This window comes from Dendrobates tinctorius, unplaced genomic scaffold, assembly GCF_039654945.1.
Source record: "Dendrobates tinctorius isolate UK_male_01 unplaced genomic scaffold, ASM3965494v1 ptg000278l, whole genome shotgun sequence".
Taxonomy (NCBI): Eukaryota; Metazoa; Chordata; class Amphibia; order Anura; family Dendrobatidae; genus Dendrobates; species Dendrobates tinctorius.
This window is the reverse complement of record NW_027361945.1, coordinates 3,614,001-3,637,566: the sequence shown is the minus strand read 5'-3', so window position 1 is coordinate 3,637,566 and position 23,566 is coordinate 3,614,001.

The following is a 23,566-nucleotide window of genomic DNA, read 5'->3' as shown; positions in this document are numbered from 1 at the left end:
AGAAAATTCAAAACATTCATTATTCAATAGAGCCCAATAGCAAAAACCAGCGTTTTGAATGAAGAATCACATTTCTTGGTAGAATCATGCAGGATTGAAATTTTTGATGGTTTTTTACTCCTCTCAACAGCCCAAACAAGTTTCTAAAAGGATGAGTTTGTAACTACTTTACTTTTGGAGAAAATTCAAAACATTCATTATTCAATAGGGCCCAAACTATCAAAAACCAGCGGTTTCAATGAACACACATTTCTTGGTAGAATCATGCAGGACTGAAATTTTTGATGTTTTTCTACTCCTCTCATGAGCCCAAACAAGTCTCTAAAAGCATGAGTTTGCAACTACTTTACTTTTGGAGAAAATTCAAAACATTCATTATTCAATAGAGCCCAATAGCAAAAACCAGCGTTTTGAATGAAGAATCACATTTCTTGGTAGAATCATGCAGGATTGAAATTTTTGATGGTTTTTTACTCCTCTCAACAGCCCAAACAAGTTTCTAAAAGGATGAGTTTGCAACTACTTTACTTTTGGAGAAAATTCAAAACATTCATTATTCAATAGGGCCCAAACTATCAAAAACCAGCGGTTTCAATGAACACATTTCTTGGTAGAATCATGCAGGACTGAAATTTTTGATGTTTTTCTACTCATCTCATGAGCCCAAACAAGTCTCTAAAAGCATGAGTTTGCAACTACTTTACTTTTGGAGAAAATTCAAAACATTCACTATTCAATAGAGCCCAATAGCAAAAATCAGGTTTTGAATGAAGAATCACATTTTTTCGTAAAATCATGCAGGATTGAAATTTTTGATGGTTTTTTACTCCTCTCAACAGCCCAAACAAGTTTCTAAAAGGATGAGTTTGCAACTACTTTACTTTTGGAGAAAATTCAAAACATTCATTATTCAATAGGGCCCAAACTATCAAAAACCAGCGGTTTCAATGAACACACATTTCTTGGTAGAATCATGCAGGACTGAAATTTTTGATGTTTTTCTACTCCTCTCATGAGCCCAAACAAGTCTCTAAAAGCATGAGTTTGCAACTACTTTACTTTTGGAGAAAATTCAAAACATTCATTATTCAATAGAGCCCAATAGCAAAAACCAGCGTTTTGAATGAAGAATCACATTTCTTGGTAGAATCATGCAGGATTGAAATTTTTGATGGTTTTTTACTCCTCTCAACAGCCCAAACAAGTTTCTAAAAGGATGAGTTTGCAACTACTTTACTTTTGGAGAAAATTCAAAACATTCATTATTCAATAGAGCCCAATAGCAAAAACCAGCGTTTTGAATGAAGAATCACATTTCTTGGTAGAATCATGCAGGATTGAAATTTTTGATGGTTTTTTACTCCTCTCAACAGCCCAAACAAGTTTCTAAAAGGATGAGTTTGCAACTACTTTACTTTTGGAGAAAATTCAAAACATTCATTATTCAATAGGGCCCAAACTATCAAAAACCAGCGGTTTCAATGAACACATTTCTTGGTAGAATCATGCAGGACTGAAATTTTTGATGTTTTTCTACTCATCTCATGAGCCCAAACAAGTCTCTAAAAGCATGAGTTTGCAACTACTTTACTTTTGGAGAAAATTCAAAACATTCACTATTCAATAGAGCCCAATAGCAAAAATCAGGTTTTGAATGAAGAATCACATTTTTTCGTAAAATCATACAGGATTGAAATTTTTGATGGTTTTTTACTCCTCTCAACAGCCCAAACAAGTTTCTAAAAGGATGAGTTTGCAACTACTTTACTTTTGGAGAAAATTCAAAACATTCATTATTCAATAGGGCCCAAACTATCAAAAACCAGCGGTTTCAATGAACACACATTTCTTGGTAGAATCATGCAGGACTGAAATTTTTGATGTTTTTCTACTCCTCTCATGAGCCCAAACAAGTCTCTAAAAGCATGAGTTTGCAACTACTTTACTTTTGGAGAAAATTCAAAACATTCATTATTCAATAGAGCCCAATAGCAAAAATCTGGTTTTGAATGAAGAATCACATTTCTTGGTAAAATCATGCAGGATTGAAATTTTTGATGGTTTTTTACTCCTCTCAACAGCCCAAACAAGTTTCTAAAAGGATGAGTTTGCAACTACTTTACTTTTGGAGAAAATTCAAAACATTCATTATTCAATAGGGCCCAAACTATCAAAAACCAGCGGTTTCAATGAACACACATTTCTTGGTAGAATCATGCAGGACTGAAATTTTTGATGTTTTTCTACTCCTCTCATGAGCCCAAACAAGTCTCTAAAAGCATGAGTTTGCAACTACTTTACTTTTGGAGAAAATTCAAAACATTCATTATTCAATAGAGCCCAATAGCAAAAACCAGCGTTTTGAATGAAGAATCACATTTCTTGGTAGAATCATGCAGGATTGAAATTTTTGATGGTTTTTTACTCCTCTCAACAGCCCAAACAAGTTTCTAAAAGGATGAGTTTGCAACTACTTTACTTTTGGAGAAAATTCAAAACATTCATTATTCAATAGGGCCCAAACTATCAAAAACCAGCGGTTTCAATGAACACACATTTCTTGGTAGAATCATGCAGAACTGAAATTTTTGATGTTTTTCTACTCCTCTCATGAGCCCACACAAGTCTCTAAAAGCATGAGTTTGCAACTACTTTACTTTTGGAGAAAATTCAAAACATTCATTATTCAATAGAGCCCAATAGCAAAAACCAGCGTTTTGAATGAAGAATCACATTTCTTGGTAGAATCATGCAGGATTGAAATTTTTGATGGTTTTTTACTCCTCTCAACAGCCCAAACAAGTTTCTAAAAGGATGAGTTTGCAACTACTTTACTTTTGGAGAAAATTCAAAACATTCATTATTCAATAGGGCCCAAACTATCAAAAACCAGCGGTTTCAATGAACACATTTCTTGGTAGAATCATGCAGGACTGAAATTTTTGATGTTTTTCTACTCATCTCATGAGCCCAAACAAGTCTCTAAAAGCATGAGTTTGCAACTACTTTACTTTTGGAGAAAATTCAAAACATTCACTATTCAATAGAGCCCAATAGCAAAAATCAGGTTTTGAATGAAGAATCACATTTTTTCGTAAAATCATGCAGGATTGAAATTTTTGATGGTTTTTTACTCCTCTCAACAGCCCAAACAAGTTTCTAAAAGGATGAGTTTGCAACTACTTTACTTTTGGAGAAAATTCAAAACATTCATTATTCAATAGGGCCCAAACTATCAAAAACCAGCGGTTTCAATGAACACACATTTCTTGGTAGAATCATGCAGGACTGAAATTTTTGATGTTTTTCTACTCCTCTCATGAGCCCAAACAAGTCTCTAAAAGCATGAGTTTGCAACTACTTTACTTTTGGAGAAAATTCAAAACATTCATTATTCAATAGAGCCCAATAGCAAAAACCAGCGTTTTGAATGAAGAATCACATTTCTTGGTAGAATCATGCAGGATTGAAATTTTTGATGGTTTTTTACTCCTCTCAACAGCCCAAACAAGTTTCTAAAAGGATGAGTTTGCAACTACTTTACTTTTGGAGAAAATTCAAAACATTCATTATTCAATAGAGCCCAATAGCAAAAACCAGCGTTTTGAATGAAGAATCACATTTCTTGGTAGAATCATGCAGGATTGAAATTTTTGATGGTTTTTTACTCCTCTCAACAGCCCAAACAAGTTTCTAAAAGGATGAGTTTGCAACTACTTTACTTTTGGAGAAAATTCAAAACATTCATTATTCAATAGGGCCCAAACTATCAAAAACCAGCGGTTTCAATGAACACATTTCTTGGTAGAATCATGCAGGACTGAAATTTTTGATGTTTTTCTACTCATCTCATGAGCCCAAACAAGTCTCTAAAAGCATGAGTTTGCAACTACTTTACTTTTGGAGAAAATTCAAAACATTCACTATTCAATAGAGCCCAATAGCAAAAATCAGGTTTTGAATGAAGAATCACATTTTTTCGTAAAATCATACAGGATTGAAATTTTTGATGGTTTTTTACTCCTCTCAACAGCCCAAACAAGTTTCTAAAAGGATGAGTTTGCAACTACTTTACTTTTGGAGAAAATTCAAAACATTCATTATTCAATAGGGCCCAAACTATCAAAAACCAGCGGTTTCAATGAACACACATTTCTTGGTAGAATCATGCAGGACTGAAATTTTTGATGTTTTTCTACTCCTCTCATGAGCCCAAACAAGTCTCTAAAAGCATGAGTTTGCAACTACTTTACTTTTGGAGAAAATTCAAAACATTCATTATTCAATAGAGCCCAATAGCAAAAATCTGGTTTTGAATGAAGAATCACATTTCTTGGTAAAATCATGCAGGATTGAAATTTTTGATGGTTTTTTACTCCTCTCAACAGCCCAAACAAGTTTCTAAAAGGATGAGTTTGCAACTACTTTACTTTTGGAGAAAATTCAAAACATTCATTATTCAATAGGGCCCAAACTATCAAAAACCAGCGGTTTCAATGAACACACATTTCTTGGTAGAATCATGCAGGACTGAAATTTTTGATGTTTTTCTACTCCTCTCATGAGCCCAAACAAGTCTCTAAAAGCATGAGTTTGCAACTACTTTACTTTTGGAGAAAATTCAAAACATTCATTATTCAATAGAGCCCAATAGCAAAAACCAGCGTTTTGAATGAAGAATCACATTTCTTGGTAGAATCATGCAGGATTGAAATTTTTGATGGTTTTTTACTCCTCTCAACAGCCCAAACAAGTTTCTAAAAGGATGAGTTTGCAACTACTTTACTTTTGGAGAAAATTCAAAACATTCATTATTCAATAGGGCCCAAACTATCAAAAACCAGCGGTTTCAATGAACACACATTTCTTGGTAGAATCATGCAGAACTGAAATTTTTGATGTTTTTCTACTCCTCTCATGAGCCCACACAAGTCTCTAAAAGCATGAGTTTGCAACTACTTTACTTTTGGAGAAAATTCAAAACATTCATTATTCAATAGAGCCCAATAGCAAAAACCAGCGTTTTGAATGAAGAATCACATTTCTTGGTAGAATCATGCAGGATTGAAATTTTTGATGGTTTTTTACTCCTCTCAACAGCCCAAACAAGTTTCTAAAAGGATGAGTTTGCAACTACTTTACTTTTGGAGAAAATTCAAAACATTCATTATTCAATAGGGCCCAAACTATCAAAAACCAGCGGTTTCAATGAACACACATTTCTTGGTAGAATCATGCAGGACTGAAATTTTTGATGTTTTTCTACTCCTCTCATGAGCCCAAACAAGTCTCTAAAAGCATGAGTTTGCAACTACTTTACTTTTGGAGAAAATTCAAAACATTCATTATTCAATAGAGCCCAATAGCAAAAACCAGCGTTTTGAATGAAGAATCACATTTCTTGGTAGAATCATGCAGGATTGAAATTTTTGATGGTTTTTTACTCCTCTCAACAGCCCAAACAAGTTTCTAAAAGGATGAGTTTGCAACTACTTTACTTTTGGAGAAAATTCAAAACATTCATTATTCAATAGGGCCCAAACTATCAAAAACCAGCGGTTTCAATGAACACATTTCTTGGTAGAATCATGCAGGACTGAAATTTTTGATGTTTTTCTACTCATCTCATGAGCCCAAACAAGTCTCTAAAAGCATGAGTTTGCAACTACTTTACTTTTGGAGAAAATTCAAAACATTCACTATTCAATAGAGCCCAATAGCAAAAATCAGGTTTTGAATGAAGAATCACATTTTTTCGTAAAATCATGCAGGATTGAAATTTTTGATGGTTTTTTACTCCTCTCAACAGCCCAAACAAGTTTCTAAAAGGATGAGTTTGCAACTACTTTACTTTTGGAGAAAATTCAAAACATTCATTATTCAATAGGGCCCAAACTATCAAAAACCAGCGGTTTCAATGAACACACATTTCTTGGTAGAATCATGCAGGACTGAAATTTTTGATGTTTTTCTACTCCTCTCATGAGCCCAAACAAGTCTCTAAAAGCATGAGTTTGCAACTACTTTACTTTTGGAGAAAACTCAAAACATTCATTATTCAATAGAGCCCAATAGCAAAAACCAGCGTTTTGAATGAAGAATCACATTTCTTGGTAGAATCATGCAGGATTGAAATTTTTGATGGTTTTTTACTCCTCTCAACAGCCCAAACAAGTTTCTAAAAGGATGAGTTTGCAACTACTTTACTTTTGGAGAAAATTCAAAACATTCATTATTCAATAGGGCCCAAACTATCAAAAACCAGCGGTTTGAATGAACACACATTTCTTGGTAGAATCATGCAGGACTGAAATTTTTGATGTTTTTCTACTCCTCTCATGAGCCCAAACAAGTCTCTAAAAGCATGAGTTTGCAACTATTTTACTTTTGGAGAAAATTCAAAACATTCATTATTCAATAGAGCCCAATAGCAAAAACCAGCGTTTTGAATGAAGAATCACATTTCTTGGTAGAATCATGCAGGATTGAAATTTTTGATGTTTTTTTACTCCTCTCAACAGCCCAAACAAGTTTCTAAAAGGATGAGTTTGCAACTACTTTACTTTTGGAGAAAATTCAAAACATTCATTATTCAATAGGGCCCAAACTATCAAAAACCAGCGGTTTCAATGAACACACATTTCTTGGTAGAATCATGCAGGACTGAAATTTTTGATGTTTTTTTACTCCTCTCAACAGCCCAAACAAGTTTCTAAAAGGATGAGTTTGCAACTACTTTACTTTTGGAGAAAATTCAAAACATTCATTATTCAATAGGGCCCAAACTATCAAAAACCAGCGGTTTCAATGAACACACATTTCTTGGTAGAATCATGCAGGATTGAAATTTTTGATGGTTTTTTACTCCTCTCAACAGCCCAAACAAGTTTCTAAAAGGATGAGTTTGCAACTACTTTACTTTTGGAGAAAATTCAAAACATTCATTATTCAATAGAGCCCAATAGCAAAAACCAGCGTTTTGAATGAAGAATCACATTTCTTGGTAGAATCATGCAGGATTGAAATTTTTGATGTTTTTTTGCTCCTCTCAACAGCCCAAACAAGTTTCTAAAAGGATGAGTTTGCAACTACTTTACTTTTGGAGAAAATTCAAAACATTCATTATTCAATAGAGCCCAATAGCAAAAACCAGCGTTTTGAATGAAGAATCACATTTCTTGGTAGAATCATGCAGGATTGAAATTTTTGATGGTTTTTTACTCCTCTCAACAGCCCAAACAAGTTTCTAAAAGGATGAGTTTGCAACTACTTTACTTTTGGAGAAAATTCAAAACATTCATTATTCAATAGGGCCCAAACTATCAAAAACCAGCGGTTTCAATGAACACATTTCTTGGTAGAATCATGCAGGACTGAAATTTTTGATGTTTTTCTACTCATCTCATGAGCCCAAACAAGTCTCTAAAAGCATGAGTTTGCAACTACTTTACTTTTGGAGAAAATTAAAAACATTCACTATTCAATAGAGCCCAATAGCAAAAATCAGGTTTTGAATGAAGAATCACATTTTTTCGAAAAATCATGCAGGATTGAAATTTTTGATGGTTTTTTACTCCTCTCAACAGCCCAAACAAGTTTCTAAAAGGATGAGTTTGCAACTACTTTACTTTTGGAGAAAATTCAAAACATTCATTATTCAATAGGGCCCAAACTATCAAAAACCAGCGGTTTCAATGAACACACATTTCTTGGTAGAATCATGCAGGACTGAAATTTTTGATGTTTTTCTACTCCTCTCATGAGCCCAAACAAGTCTCTAAAAGCATGAGTTTGCAACTACTTTACTTTTGGAGAAAATTCAAAACATTCATTATTCAATAGAGCCCAATAGCAAAAACCAGCGTTTTGAATGAAGAATCACATTTCTTGGTAGAATCATGCAGGATTGAAATTTTTGATGGTTTTTTACTCCTCTCAACAGCCCAAACAAGTTTCTAAAAGGATGAGTTTGCAACTACTTTACTTTTGGAGAAAATTCAAAACATTCATTATTCAATAGGGCCCAAACTATCAAAAACCAGCGGTTTCAATGAACACATTTCTTGGTAGAATCATGCAGGACTGAAATTTTTGATGTTTTTCTACTCATCTCATGAGCCCAAACAAGTCTCTAAAAGCATGAGTTTGCAACTACTTTACTTTTGGAGAAAATTCAAAACATTCACTATTCAATAGAGCCCAATAGCAAAAATCAGGTTTTGAATGAAGAATCACATTTTTTCGTAAAATCATGCAGGATTGAAATTTTTGATGGTTTTTTACTCCTCTCAACAGCCCAAACAAGTTTCTAAAAGGATGAGTTTGCAACTACTTTACTTTTGGAGAAAATTCAAAACATTCATTATTCAATAGGGCCCAAACTATCAAAAACCAGCGGTTTCAATGAACACACATTTCTTGGTAGAATCATGCAGGACTGAAATTTTTGATGTTTTTCTACTCCTCTCATGAGCCCAAACAAGTCTCTAAAAGCATGAGTTTGCAACTACTTTACTTTTGGAGAAAACTCAAAACATTCATTATTCAATAGAGCCCAATAGCAAAAACCAGCGTTTTGAATGAAGAATCACATTTCTTGGTAGAATCATGCAGGATTGAAATTTTTGATGGTTTTTTACTCCTCTCAACAGCCCAAACAAGTTTCTAAAAGGATGAGTTTGCAACTACTTTACTTTTGGAGAAAATTCAAAACATTCATTATTCAATAGGGCCCAAACTATCAAAAACCAGCGGTTTGAATGAACACACATTTCTTGGTAGAATCATGCAGGACTGAAATTTTTGATGTTTTTCTACTCCTCTCATGAGCCCAAACAAGTCTCTAAAAGCATGAGTTTGCAACTATTTTACTTTTGGAGAAAATTCAAAACATTCATTATTCAATAGAGCCCAATAGCAAAAACCAGCGTTTTGAATGAAGAATCACATTTCTTGGTAGAATCATGCAGGATTGAAATTTTTGATGTTTTTTTACTCCTCTCAACAGCCCAAACAAGTTTCTAAAAGGATGAGTTTGCAACTACTTTACTTTTGGAGAAAATTCAAAACATTCATTATTCAATAGGGCCCAAACTATCAAAAACCAGCGGTTTCAATGAACACACATTTCTTGGTAGAATCATGCAGGATTGAAATTTTTGATGGTTTTTTACTCCTCTCAACAGCCCAAACAAGTTTCTAAAAGGATGAGTTTGCAACTACTTTACTTTTGGAGAAAATTCAAAACATTCATTATTCAATAGAGCCCAATAGCAAAAACCAGCGTTTTGAATGAAGAATCACATTTCTTGGTAGAATCATGCAGGATTGAAATTTTTGATGTTTTTTTGCTCCTCTCAACAGCCCAAACAAGTTTCTAAAAGGATGAGTTTGCAACTACTTTACTTTTGGAGAAAATTCAAAACATTCATTATTCAATAGAGCCCAATAGCAAAAACCAGCGTTTTGAATGAAGAATCACATTTCTTGGTAGAATCATGCAGGATTGAAATTTTTGATGGTTTTTTACTCCTCTCAACAGCCCAAACAAGTTTCTAAAAGGATGAGTTTGCAACTACTTTACTTTTGGAGAAAATTCAAAACATTCATTATTCAATAGGGCCCAAACTATCAAAAACCAGCGGTTTCAATGAACACATTTCTTGGTAGAATCATGCAGGACTGAAATTTTTGATGTTTTTCTACTCATCTCATGAGCCCAAACAAGTCTCTAAAAGCATGAGTTTGCAACTACTTTACTTTTGGAGAAAATTAAAAACATTCACTATTCAATAGAGCCCAATAGCAAAAATCAGGTTTTGAATGAAGAATCACATTTTTTCGAAAAATCATGCAGGATTGAAATTTTTGATGGTTTTTTACTCCTCTCAACAGCCCAAACAAGTTTCTAAAAGGATGAGTTTGCAACTACTTTACTTTTGGAGAAAATTCAAAACATTCATTATTCAATAGGGCCCAAACTATCAAAAACCAGCGGTTTCAATGAACACACATTTCTTGGTAGAATCATGCAGGACTGAAATTTTTGATGTTTTTCTACTCCTCTCATGAGCCCAAACAAGTCTCTAAAAGCATGAGTTTGCAACTACTTTACTTTTGGAGAAAATTCAAAACATTCATTATTCAATAGAGCCCAATAGCAAAAACCAGCGTTTTGAATGAAGAATCACATTTCTTGGTAGAATCATGCAGGATTGAAATTTTTGATGGTTTTTTACTCCTCTCAACAGCCCAAACAAGTTTCTAAAAGGATGAGTTTGCAACTACTTTACTTTTGGAGAAAATTCAAAACATTCATTATTCAATAGGGCCCAAACTATCAAAAACCAGCGGTTTCAATGAACACATTTCTTGGTAGAATCATGCAGGACTGAAATTTTTGATGTTTTTCTACTCATCTCATGAGCCCAAACAAGTCTCTAAAAGCATGAGTTTGCAACTACTTTACTTTTGGAGAAAATTCAAAACATTCACTATTCAATAGAGCCCAATAGCAAAAATCAGGTTTTGAATGAAGAATCACATTTTTTCGTAAAATCATGCAGGATTGAAATTTTTGATGGTTTTTTACTCCTCTCAACAGCCCAAACAAGTTTCTAAAAGGATGAGTTTGCAACTACTTTACTTTTGGAGAAAATTCAAAACATTCATTATTCAATAGGGCCCAAACTATCAAAAACCAGCGGTTTCAATGAACACACATTTCTTGGTAGAATCATGCAGGACTGAAATTTTTGATGTTTTTCTACTCCTCTCATGAGCCCAAACAAGTCTCTAAAAGCATGAGTTTGCAACTACTTTACTTTTGGAGAAAATTCAAAACATTCATTATTCAATAGAGCCCAATAGCAAAAACCAGCGTTTTGAATGAAGAATCACATTTCTTGGTAGAATCATGCAGGATTGAAATTTTTGATGGTTTTTTACTCCTCTCAACAGCCCAAACAAGTTTCTAAAAGGATGAGTTTGCAACTACTTTACTTTTGGAGAAAATTCAAAACATTCATTATTCAATAGGGCCCAAACTATCAAAAACCAGCGGTTTCAATGAACACACATTTCTTGGTAGAATCATGCAGGACTGAAATTTTTGATGTTTTTCTACTCCTCTCATGAGCCCACACAAGTCTCTAAAAGCATGAGTTTGCAACTACTTTACTTTTGGAGAAAATTCAAAACATTCATTATTCAATAGAGCCCAATAGCAAAAACCAGCGTTTTGAATGAAGAATCACATTTCTTGGTAGAATCATGCAGGATTGAAATTTTTGATGGTTTTTTACTCCTCTCAACAGCCCAAACAAGTTTCTAAAAGGATGAGTTTGCAACTACTTTACTTTTGGAGAAAATTCAAAACATTCATTATTCAATAGGGCCCAAACTATCAAAAACCAGCGGTTTCAATGAACACACATTTCTTGGTAGAATCATGCAGGACTGAAATTTTTGATGTTTTTCTACTCCTCTCATGAGCCCAAACAAGTCTCTAAAAGCATGAGTTTGCAACTACTTTACTTTTGGAGAAAATTCAAAACATTCATTATTCAATAGAGCCCAATAGCAAAAACCAGCGTTTTGAATGAAGAATCACATTTCTTGGTAGAATCATGCAGGATTGAAATTTTTGATGGTTTTTTACTCCTCTCAACAGCCCAAACAAGTTTCTAAAAGGATGAGTTTGCAACTACTTTACTTTTGGAGAAAATTCAAAACATTCATTATTCAATAGGGCCCAAACTATCAAAAACCAGCGGTTTCAATGAACACACATTTCTTGGTAGAATCATGCAGGACTGAAATTTTTGATGTTTTTCTACTCCTCTCATGAGCCCAAACAAGTCTCTAAAAGCATGAGTTTGCAACTACTTTACTTTTGGAGAAAATTCAAAACATTCATTATTCAATAGAGCCCAATAGCAAAAACCAGCGTTTTGAATGAAGAATCACATTTCTTGGTAGAATCATGCAGGATTGAAATTTTTGATGGTTTTTTACTCCTCTCAACAGCCCAAACAAGTTTCTAAAAGGATGAGTTTGCAACTACTTTACTTTTGGAGAAAATTCAAAACATTCATTATTCAATAGGGCCCAAACTATCAAAAACCAGCGGTTTGAATGAACACACATTTCTTGGTAGAATCATGCAGGACTGAAATTTTTGATGTTTTTCTACTCCTCTCATGAGCCCAAACAAGTCTCTAAAAGCATGAGTTTGCAACTACTTTACTTTTGGAGAAAATTCAAAACATTCATTATTCAATAGAGCCCAATAGCAAAAACCAGCGTTTTGAATGAAGAATCACATTTCTTGGTAGAATCATGCAGGATTGAAATTTTTGATGGTTTTTTACTCCTCTCAACAGCCCAAACAAGTTTCTAAAAGGATGAGTTTGCAACTACTTTACTTTTGGAGAAAATTCAAAACATTCATTATTCAATAGGGCCCAAACTATCAAAAACCAGCGGTTTCAATGAACACATTTCTTGGTAGAATCATGCAGGACTGAAATTTTTGATGTTTTTCTACTCATCTCATGAGCCCAAACAAGTCTCTAAAAGCATGAGTTTGCAACTAATTTACTTTTGGAGAAAATTCAAAACATTCACTATTCAATAGAGCCCAATAGCAAAAATCAGGTTTTGAATGAAGAATCACATTTTTTCGTAAAATCATGCAGGATTGAAATTTTTGATGGTTTTTTACTCCTCTCAACAGCCCAAACAAGTTTCTAAAAGGATGAGTTTGCAACTACTTTACTTTTGGAGAAAATTCAAAACATTCATTATTCAATAGGGCCCAAACTATCAAAAACCAGCGGTTTCAATGAACACACATTTCTTGGTAGAATCATGCAGGACTGAAATTTTTGATGTTTTTCTACTCCTCTCATGAGCCCAAACAAGTCTCTAAAAGCATGAGTTTGCAACTACTTTACTTTTGGAGAAAATTCAAAACATTCATTATTCAATAGAGCCCAATAGCAAAAACCAGCGTTTTGAATGAAGAATCACATTTCTTGGTAGAATCATGCAGGATTGAAATTTTTGATGGTTTTTTACTCCTCTCAACAGCCCAAACAAGTTTCTAAAAGGATGAGTTTGCAACTACTTTACTTTTGGAGAAAATTCAAAACATTCATTATTCAATAGGGCCCAAACTATCAAAAACCAGCGGTTTCAATGAACACACATTTCTTGGTAGAATCATGCAGGACTGAAATTTTTGATGTTTTTCTACTCCTCTCATGAGCCCAAACAAGTCTCTAAAAGCATGAGTTTGCAACTACTTTACTTTTGGAGAAAATTCAAAACATTCATTATTCAATAGAGCCCAATAGCAAAAACCAGCGTTTTGAATGAAGAATCACATTTCTTGGTAGAATCATGCAGGATTGAAATTTTTGATGGTTTTTTACTCCTCTCAACAGCCCAAACAAGTTTCTAAAAGGATGAGTTTGCAACTACTTTACTTTTGGAGAAAATTCAAAACATTCATTATTCAATAGGGCCCAAACTATCAAAAACCAGCGGTTTGAATGAACACACATTTCTTGGTAGAATCATGCAGGACTGAAATTTTTGATGTTTTTCTACTCCTCTCATGAGCCCAAACAAGTCTCTAAAAGCATGAGTTTGCAACTACTTTACTTTTGGAGAAAATTCAAAACATTCATTATTCAATAGAGCCCAATAGCAAAAACCAGCGTTTTGAATGAAGAATCACATTTCTTGGTAGAATCATGCAGGATTGAAATTTTTGATGGTTTTTTACTCCTCTCAACAGCCCAAACAAGTTTCTAAAAGGATGAGTTTGCAACTACTTTACTTTTGGAGAAAATTCAAAACATTCATTATTCAATAGGGCCCAAACTATCAAAAACCAGCGGTTTGAATGAACACACATTTCTTGGTAGAATCATGCAGGACTGAAATTTTTGATGTTTTTCTACTCCTCTCATGAGCCCAAACAAGTCTCTAAAAGCATGAGTTTGCAACTACTTTACTTTTGGAGAAAATTCAAAACATTCACTATTCAATAGAGCCCAATAGCAAAAATCAGGTTTTGAATGAAGAATCACATTTCTTGGTAAAATCATGCAGGATTGAAATTTTTGATGGTTTTTTACTCCTCTCAACAGCCCAAACAAGTTTCTAAAAGGATGAGTTTGCAACTACTTTACTTTTGGAGAAAATTCAAAACATTCATTATTCAATAGGGCCCAAACTATCAAAAACCAGCGGTTTCAATGAACACACATTTCTTGGTAGAATCATGCAGGATTGAAATTTTTGATGGTTTTTTACTCCTCTCAACAGCCCAAACAAGTTTCTAAAAGGATGAGTTTGCAACTACTTTACTTTTGGAGAAAATTCAAAACATTCATTATTCAATAGAGCCCAATAGCAAAAACCAGCGTTTTGAATGAAGAATCACATTTCTTGGTAGAATCATGCAGGATTGAAATTTTTGATGTTTTTTTGCTCCTCTCAACAGCCCAAACAAGTTTCTAAAAGGATGAGTTTGCAACTACTTTACTTTTGGAGAAAATTCAAAACATTCATTATTCAATAGAGCCCAATAGCAAAAACCAGCGTTTTGAATGAAGAATCACATTTCTTGGTAGAATCATGCAGGATTGAAATTTTTGATGGTTTTTTACTCCTCTCAACAGCCCAAACAAGTTTCTAAAAGGATGAGTTTGCAACTACTTTACTTTTGGAGAAAATTCAAAACATTCATTATTCAATAGGGCCCAAACTATCAAAAACCAGCGGTTTCAATGAACACATTTCTTGGTAGAATCATGCAGGACTGAAATTTTTGATGTTTTTCTACTCATCTCATGAGCCCAAACAAGTCTCTAAAAGCATGAGTTTGCAACTACTTTACTTTTGGAGAAAATTAAAAACATTCACTATTCAATAGAGCCCAATAGCAAAAATCAGGTTTTGAATGAAGAATCACATTTTTTCGAAAAATCATGCAGGATTGAAATTTTTGATGGTTTTTTACTCCTCTCAACAGCCCAAACAAGTTTCTAAAAGGATGAGTTTGCAACTACTTTACTTTTGGAGAAAATTCAAAACATTCATTATTCAATAGGGCCCAAACTATCAAAAACCAGCGGTTTCAATGAACACACATTTCTTGGTAGAATCATGCAGGACTGAAATTTTTGATGTTTTTCTACTCCTCTCATGAGCCCAAACAAGTCTCTAAAAGCATGAGTTTGCAACTACTTTACTTTTGGAGAAAATTCAAAACATTCATTATTCAATAGAGCCCAATAGCAAAAACCAGCGTTTTGAATGAAGAATCACATTTCTTGGTAGAATCATGCAGGATTGAAATTTTTGATGGTTTTTTACTCCTCTCAACAGCCCAAACAAGTTTCTAAAAGGATGAGTTTGCAACTACTTTACTTTTGGAGAAAATTCAAAACATTCATTATTCAATAGGGCCCAAACTATCAAAAACCAGCGGTTTCAATGAACACATTTCTTGGTAGAATCATGCAGGACTGAAATTTTTGATGTTTTTCTACTCATCTCATGAGCCCAAACAAGTCTCTAAAAGCATGAGTTTGCAACTACTTTACTTTTGGAGAAAATTCAAAACATTGGGGGGGCGTGGCCAGCGTCTGAGCTGAATGGAAGCCTGAGCTCTGAGCTCCTCCACAGGGCAGCCTACCAAGCGCTATTAACAAGCGACTTACAAGCCAGGACTGGCTGAAAACTTGTGGGAACCTCCATAGGCACCAGCGGTGCCCCCACATAATGGATCCGCTTAATAGAAAAGCAGGAAAATCAAAAAATCTGGAGCGCTCTCCCCTCATGCTGAGGAGCCAAGATGGCGCCCGCCACACAGCAGCCACAGCCTGCAGCCCCAGCCTGAGCGGCGCACAGCGGGAGAGAACGCCACAGAGACTGAAACACGCAGTATTCAAGTCAGGGGGTAAGTCTGCCCCCATCCCTGCAAAAACCGCCGCTCCATATATTAAAGAAAGCGCTAAATTCAGTGTTAAAAGTAGCGCTGAGAAGAAGGAGGCAAAATATCGCGAGATTAACCGGGAAACAGACGGGATTGCGCAGCAAGTACGCAAATTGCGTACCTTAAGCAAAAATCTTGCGCAGCCTGTGAAATCTTGCACAGCAGCAACGCTCACAGCCGCTATGGAGGCCACAAATACAATAAGGGCCTCCTCATCTTGTCCAGATATCTCCACAATTTCAGACACCCCTCTAACGCCACCACAGAGGGAACTGTCCCCTGCCTCACAAAATAGCTGCAGATTAAGCAGTAGCTCGGCTGAGCTGCAAAGTGAGACGCAGATGGAGGACTTCTGCACTCCAGATAACCCCATGCCTGAAAACTTTTTACATGTTTTGACTGAGGTAGAGGCTACCAACAAAGCAGCTTCAGAAATGTTCATAAAAAATATGGTGTGCCTTCTTGCAAAGACATTCCAAAAACAACTAGAGGGATATAATACAAACCTCCAAAACAATATAGACAGTCTGGGTCAGAGGGTGAATCACTTGGAGTCGAAAATGGAGGAGATAGTCCAGTCTCACAACAATTTGATAGACGAACATTATGCCTTAGAGAAAGAAGTTACCTTCCTAAAGTCAAGACTGATAGAACAAGAGGACAGGAGTAGGAGAAACAACCTTAAATTCAGAGGAATACCTGAGAATGTCAAGGACAGAGATCTTGATTCATATGTGCAAAAAATGCTCCATGCTATGCTCCCAGGTGCTTCCAAAGGAGACCTCTTAATAGAACGCATACACAGACTACCTAAGTCCAAATATGCCCCTGAAAGAGCTCCGCGGGATGTTATTGCATTCTTTCACTATTTTCTGACAAAGGAGGACATTTTGAGGAAGAGCAAGCAGTCACCCATCTTACCAAGACCATATGAGGGTATTAAGATCTTTGCAGACTTTTCAAAAGCCACGTTGCAAAAAAGGAGAGACTTTTTCCCTATCACTGCACACCTACGGGAGCACAGGGTGCTATACAGATGGGGCTTTCCTACAAAAATATTGGTCATGAAGGAAAACACTACTTTTGCCTTATCTAACATTGATAACTGTGATAGATTCTTTCAGGACCTTGGTATTCCTCCAATGAAGAACTCATCTTTATCCTACAATCAAGAGAGGAGCAACTCTTCACGACAGCCAAGACGTTTGTCACAGTCCTGGACCACACAAAAGAAAAGATAATGGACTTGGTAGGTGTTGACCCTGGCTCTTGGCCTGAACTTTCATCCCCAAACACTAACCGAGAGATTTCTCTTGGTATCATTTCTTTTGAGAAATTCACCTTCCTTGTTAACAAGTTTGTTTTGTTCTAGGTTATTCCAGGTTATAACATGTTTCTATTCACAGGCACACCAGGCACTGACAACAAATTTCTAGAGAAATACCACTCTTCTTGGATATATGTCCAGATGGACTATTCTATCTTATTGAGTTATTTAACACATTTCTTTCTTTTTGATATATTATGGAGTTGAAAATCCTATCATTTAATGTAAATGGGCTTAATAGTCCCTTTAAAAGGTATGCTCTGTGGAAGGAGATCAAAAGATTGAAAGCAAATGTTGCTATGATACAGGAAACCCACCTCCTGGAAACTGATAATAACAGATTTAAAAACAAAGATTATCCTCAGATTTTCTTCTCCAACAACGAGGGAGGGAAAAAAGCTGGGGTGGCCATTGCCTTCCACAGAGACCTACCAGTGGTTATTTCAGATGTTTATAAAGACAATAAAGGCAGATATTTAATCATCAATTTTACCTTGGAGGGAATGGAATACACTGTGGTTAATGTATACGCCCCTAATGTGAGACAAATTAGCTTTCTCAATAAAGTCAAAAGAAAATTATCCAAATTTAGCAAGGGACAAATCATATGGGGGGGAGACTTTAATTGTATTGTTGACCCAAGCACTGATTGCTCATCCTCTGCTCCATACTACAGAAGTGTGAATTTGGGGAAGTGGCTGAGCAATGCTAACCTGCACGACAGTTGTAAAATATTGAACCCTAATTCTAGAGAATACACCAGATTCTGCCCACACAACAGATCTTATACCAAAATAGATCATATATTTACCAGTTTTTCCTTACTAGATTCGTATATAGATTTCCAAACTGGCCCCATCACATGGTCGGACCATGCTCCAATTCTATTAACATTACAGGTTTCCTCTTCGACTCAAAGACACTACAATTGGAGATATAGCAAATTTGTAGTAGACTCCCCAGATAATATAGCAACAATAAAAAACACTATAATGAATTATTTTAAAGAAAATGACTCCCAGGAAATCTCCCCTGAAACCTTATGGTTAGCACATAAATGTGTCATTAGAGGCCACTTAATTCAGATGGCCTCAAGACAAAAGAGGGAAAGAGAGAGCAAACAGAGGCTGTTACTAGAACAAATCAAAAAACTTGAAGACCAGGCCAAAGTGGAAAAATCTTTTACTAAATACAAGGAGTTATACTCCCTTAGATTGGAATTTAGAAATCTTCTCATAAATATTTACGAAAAAAAGACTCTGTTTAACAGGGCAGGGTTCTACATAAATAACAACAAAAACTCAAAAACTATGGCAAATAGATTCAAACCCATAAATAAAAAGCATTTAATTAAAAAACTTTCCCAGAACTCAGTGAATATAGAAAAGCCAAGGGACATAGCTTTGGCTTTTGAAAAATACTACTCAAACCTTTACAATATAGGGAAAAATGGGACTTATCCCCCTCCTACAGAGGAGATGATAGATAATTTCCTGGGAGGAGTAGAGTTGAGATCTCTGTCTTCTGAGCAAAGGGAAATGCTTGATGCACCCTTCTCTGAGGGAGAGGTCTCTCTGGCAATAAAAAATCTCAAATGTAATAAGGCTCCTGGTCCAGACGGATTCCCTGTGGAATATTATAAAACATTTCAGGAAAATCTGGTCCCCTATTTAACAAACACCCTAAATTTTATAAAATCAAAAGGAACATGTAGTGCAGATATGCTGAGAGCCACCATAGTGGTAATCCCCAAACCGGACAAAGATCCCACCAAGATAGAAAACTATAGACCCATATCCCTCCTGAATGCAGACATCAAGGTCTATGCAAAAATACTGGCAGAAAGGGTGCAGGATGTTATCCAATATCTCATACATCCCGATCAAGTGGGTTTTGTAAAATTTAGACAGACTTCTGACAGTTCAAGAAGTGTCTTGCACCATATACACTTTTGTAACAAGAAAAAAATTCCCAGTCTGTTTGTGGCCCTTGATGCGGAGAAAGCTTTTGACCGCATCAATTGGACATATGCATTCGCAGTATTAAAGAAGATGGGTTTTGGTGAGGAGATGTTGAAAAGTGTTCAGGCTCTGTACTCCCAACCGTCTGCCTCTGTGCTGGTCAATAGCACGATGTCAGGGAAATTTGACATAACAAACGGAACAAGACAGGGATGCCCTCTGTCCCCAATTATTTTTATCCTGAGTCTGGAACCACTGGCTCAAAGGATAAGGGACTCGAGTGAGGTGAGGGGAGTACGGTTGGGAGATGTAGAGCATAAAATAAATTTATATGCAGACGATATCATACTCACACTGACAGATCCTGTTGAGTCGTTGAAGGCGACTTGGGACATCATAGAGTTGTTTGGTTCAATATCATATTATAAACTCAATGTAAAAAAGACTAACGTTTTGTCACTATTTATTTCAGCCCCTATAAAACAGCAATTACAAGATAAGTACCCTTTTACTTGGGACTGCACTAAAATCCCATATCTAGGAATTTGGCTCACAAGCGACCTCACACACACAAGTGAGGTAAACATAGATAGCCTTTTGAAATCCCTTGACACTAAGTTGGGAGAATTGTCAAAAACCCCAGCCACTTGGTTGGGAAGAATAGTACTATATAAGATGTTCTGCCTCCCAAAGGTGTTGTTTTTGTACAGGAATGTCCCTCTGCCTTTATCAATGCAACACATACAAAAATTAACTCATCAAATGAACAGATTTATTTGGAATAATAAAAAGCCTAGGGTAAAGAAACACACACTACTTAAATCTAGAGAAAATGGGGGGATAGCCCTTCCAGACTTGGAGGCGTATTACTTTGCCACCACAACTGAATTGACAAAAATGTGGCTCACAGAACAGACAGAATTGGGATGGCCAAAAATTGAAAGAGATTTAATGCCTAATAAAGAACCGACACTTTATGTTTCCTATTTTCTTCTGCACAGAGGAGAGATTGGAGACATAGAAAACCCAATACTCAGAGCCTCTGTGCAGAGCTGGTCACATATGTGCAGGAGAAGGTTTAATGTCTCCCCTGTTTCAACCAAAAGACTGAGACTTCACTTTTTGGCACCTGTCAAGGTTTCTTTGAGACCCATGTTTGATAACTGGAAAACATTCCCCATTGCTTATGTGGATGATTTATTGGACAATAATAAAGTCATGCCTTTTGAGTTGGTCAAGGCTAAATTTAAAATCCCTAATACGGAATATATGAAATACCTCATACTCAAAGAGGAATATAACAAATTTAAGAGATATTTCTGCAAGATAGTTTTGGTCAACCATACCATTTATAATTTCCTAACCAGCACAACCCCCAGGCACAAGAGCTCTCTTAAACCCCTGTATAACTTCCTGACCGGCAAATACACCTTTTCTAAGGGTGGATGCTTTGAAAAATGGGAGACTACTCTGCAGAAGCAGATTTGTGCCCCACAGTGGACATTGTCTTTTAAGACTGCAGTGAGGTCTACAAATTGCATGAACATTTTGGAAACACATTACAAACTAGTCCACAGATATTACTTGACCCCAAACAGGATTAAACATTTTGGGGAAGGGGGATCTGATCTGTGTTGGCGGGGATGCGGGTCTCAGGCTGACTTACTCCATATTTTCTGGGGATGCCCGGTACTGAAACCATACTGGCTTAAGGTCTCCAATTTGATTTCGATCATATGCAACTGGCGTGTTCAGTTGCACCCTGCCTTGGCCTTACTACTCATAGATATTTGCAGATTCAAAACAACAAAGTATTTGGTTGCCCACATACTCATGTCTGCAATATACCTTATAGCGAAAGGTTGGAACAACAAGCAACCTCCGAACATTGCCACATTGATCATGTTGGTGGACAAACATTGTGTTTATGAAAAAATTCATTATATTAACAATATGTCAATAAAGTTATTTGACGACAGATGGCATAGATGGTTGAAACTCAAATCTAAGATAGAAGAAGAATTTATATCTTGATATCTTGATTTTTGCTCTTTTTGTGTGCCAAAATTTCACATGTATTTGGTGTTTGCCTGTACTGTTGTAATTGTTTTTCAAATCTATTTCAATTAATGTTAATTGTACATACTTTAAATGATGATATGATGTTCAGATACCATATGATGATGTCCTGATGTACATTATCTTGACTCTATTCGAACATGATTTATATGAGGTATGTTTATACATTCCTATTATTTTGAAAACTCAATAAAAATATTGTTTAAGAAAATTCAAAACATTCACTATTCAATAGAGCCCAATAGCAAAAATCAGGTTTTGAATGAAGAATCACATTTTTTCGTAAAATCATGCAGGATTGAAATTTTTGATGGTTTTTTACTCCTCTCAACAGCCCAAACAAGTTTCTAAAAGGATGAGTTTGCAACTACTTTACTTTTGGAGAAAATTCAAAACATTCATTATTCAATAGGGCCCAAACTATCAAAAACCAGCGGTTTCAATGAACACACATTTCTTGGTAGAATCATGCAGGACTGAAATTTTTGATGTTTTTCTACTCCTCTCATGAGCCCAAACAAGTCTCTAAAAGCATGAGTTTGCAACTACTTTACTTTTGGAGAAAATTCAAAACATTCATTATTCAATAGAGCCCAATAGCAAAAACCAGCGTTTTGAATGAAGAATCACATTTCTTGGTAGAATCATGCAGGATTGAAATTTTTGATGGTTTTTTACTCCTCTCAACAGCCCAAACAAGTTTCTAAAAGGATGAGTTTGCAACTACTTTACTTTTGGAGAAAATTCAAAACATTCATTATTCAATAGGGCCCAAACTATCAAAAACCAGCGGTTTCAATGAACACACATTTCTTGGTAGAATCATGCAGGACTGAAATTTTTGATGTTTTTCTACTCCTCTCATGAGCCCACACAAGTCTCTAAAAGCATGAGTTTGCAACTACTTTACTTTTGGAGAAAATTCAAAACATTCATTATTCAATAGAGCCCAATAGCAAAAACCAGCGTTTTGAATGAAGAATCACATTTCTTGGTAGAATCATGCAGGATTGAAATTTTTGATGGTTTTTTACTCCTCTCAACAGCCCAAACAAGTTTCTAAAAGGATGAGTTTGCAACTACTTTACTTTTGGAGAAAATTCAAAACATTCATTATTCAATAGGGCCCAAACTATCAAAAACCAGCGGTTTCAATGAACACACATTTCTTGGTAGAATCATGCAGGACTGAAATTTTTGATGTTTTTCTACTCCTCTCATGAGCCCAAACAAGTCTCTAAAAGCATGAGTTTGCAACTACTTTACTTTTGGAGAAAATTCAAAACATTCATTATTCAATAGAGCCCAATAGCAAAAACCAGCGTTTTGAATGAAGAATCACATTTCTTGGTAGAATCATGCAGGATTGAAATTTTTGATGGTTTTTTACTCCTCTCAACAGCCCAAACAAGTTTCTAAAAGGATGAGTTTGCAACTACTTTACTTTTGGAGAAAATTCAAAACATTCATTATTCAATAGGGCCCAAACTATCAAAAACCAGCGGTTTCAATGAACACACATTTCTTGGTAGAATCATGCAGGACTGAAATTTTTGATGTTTTTCTACTCCTCTCATGAGCCCAAACAAGTCTCTAAAAGCATGAGTTTGCAACTACTTTACTTTTGGAGAAAATTCAAAACATTCATTATTCAATAGAGCCCAATAGCAAAAACCAGCGTTTTGAATGAAGAATCACATTTCTTGGTAGAATCATGCAGGATTGAAATTTTTGATGGTTTTTTACTCCTCTCAACAGCCCAAACAAGTTTCTAAAAGGATGAGTTTGCAACTACTTTACTTTTGGAGAAAATTCAAAACATTCATTATTCAATAGGGCCCAAACTATCAAAAACCAGCGGTTTGAATGAACACACATTTCTTGGTAGAATCATGCAGGACTGAAATTTTTGATGTTTTTCTACTCCTCTCATGAGCCCAAACAAGTCTCTAAAAGCATGAGTTTGCAACTACTTTACTTTTGGAGAAAATTCAAAACATTCATTATTCAATAGAGCCCAATAGCAAAAACCAGCGTTTTGAATGAAGAATCACATTTCTTGGTAGAATCATGCAGGATTGAAATTTTTGATGGTTTTTTACTCCTCTCAACAGCCCAAACAAGTTTCTAAAAGGATGAGTTTGCAACTACTTTACTTTTGGAGAAAATTCAAAACATTCATTATTC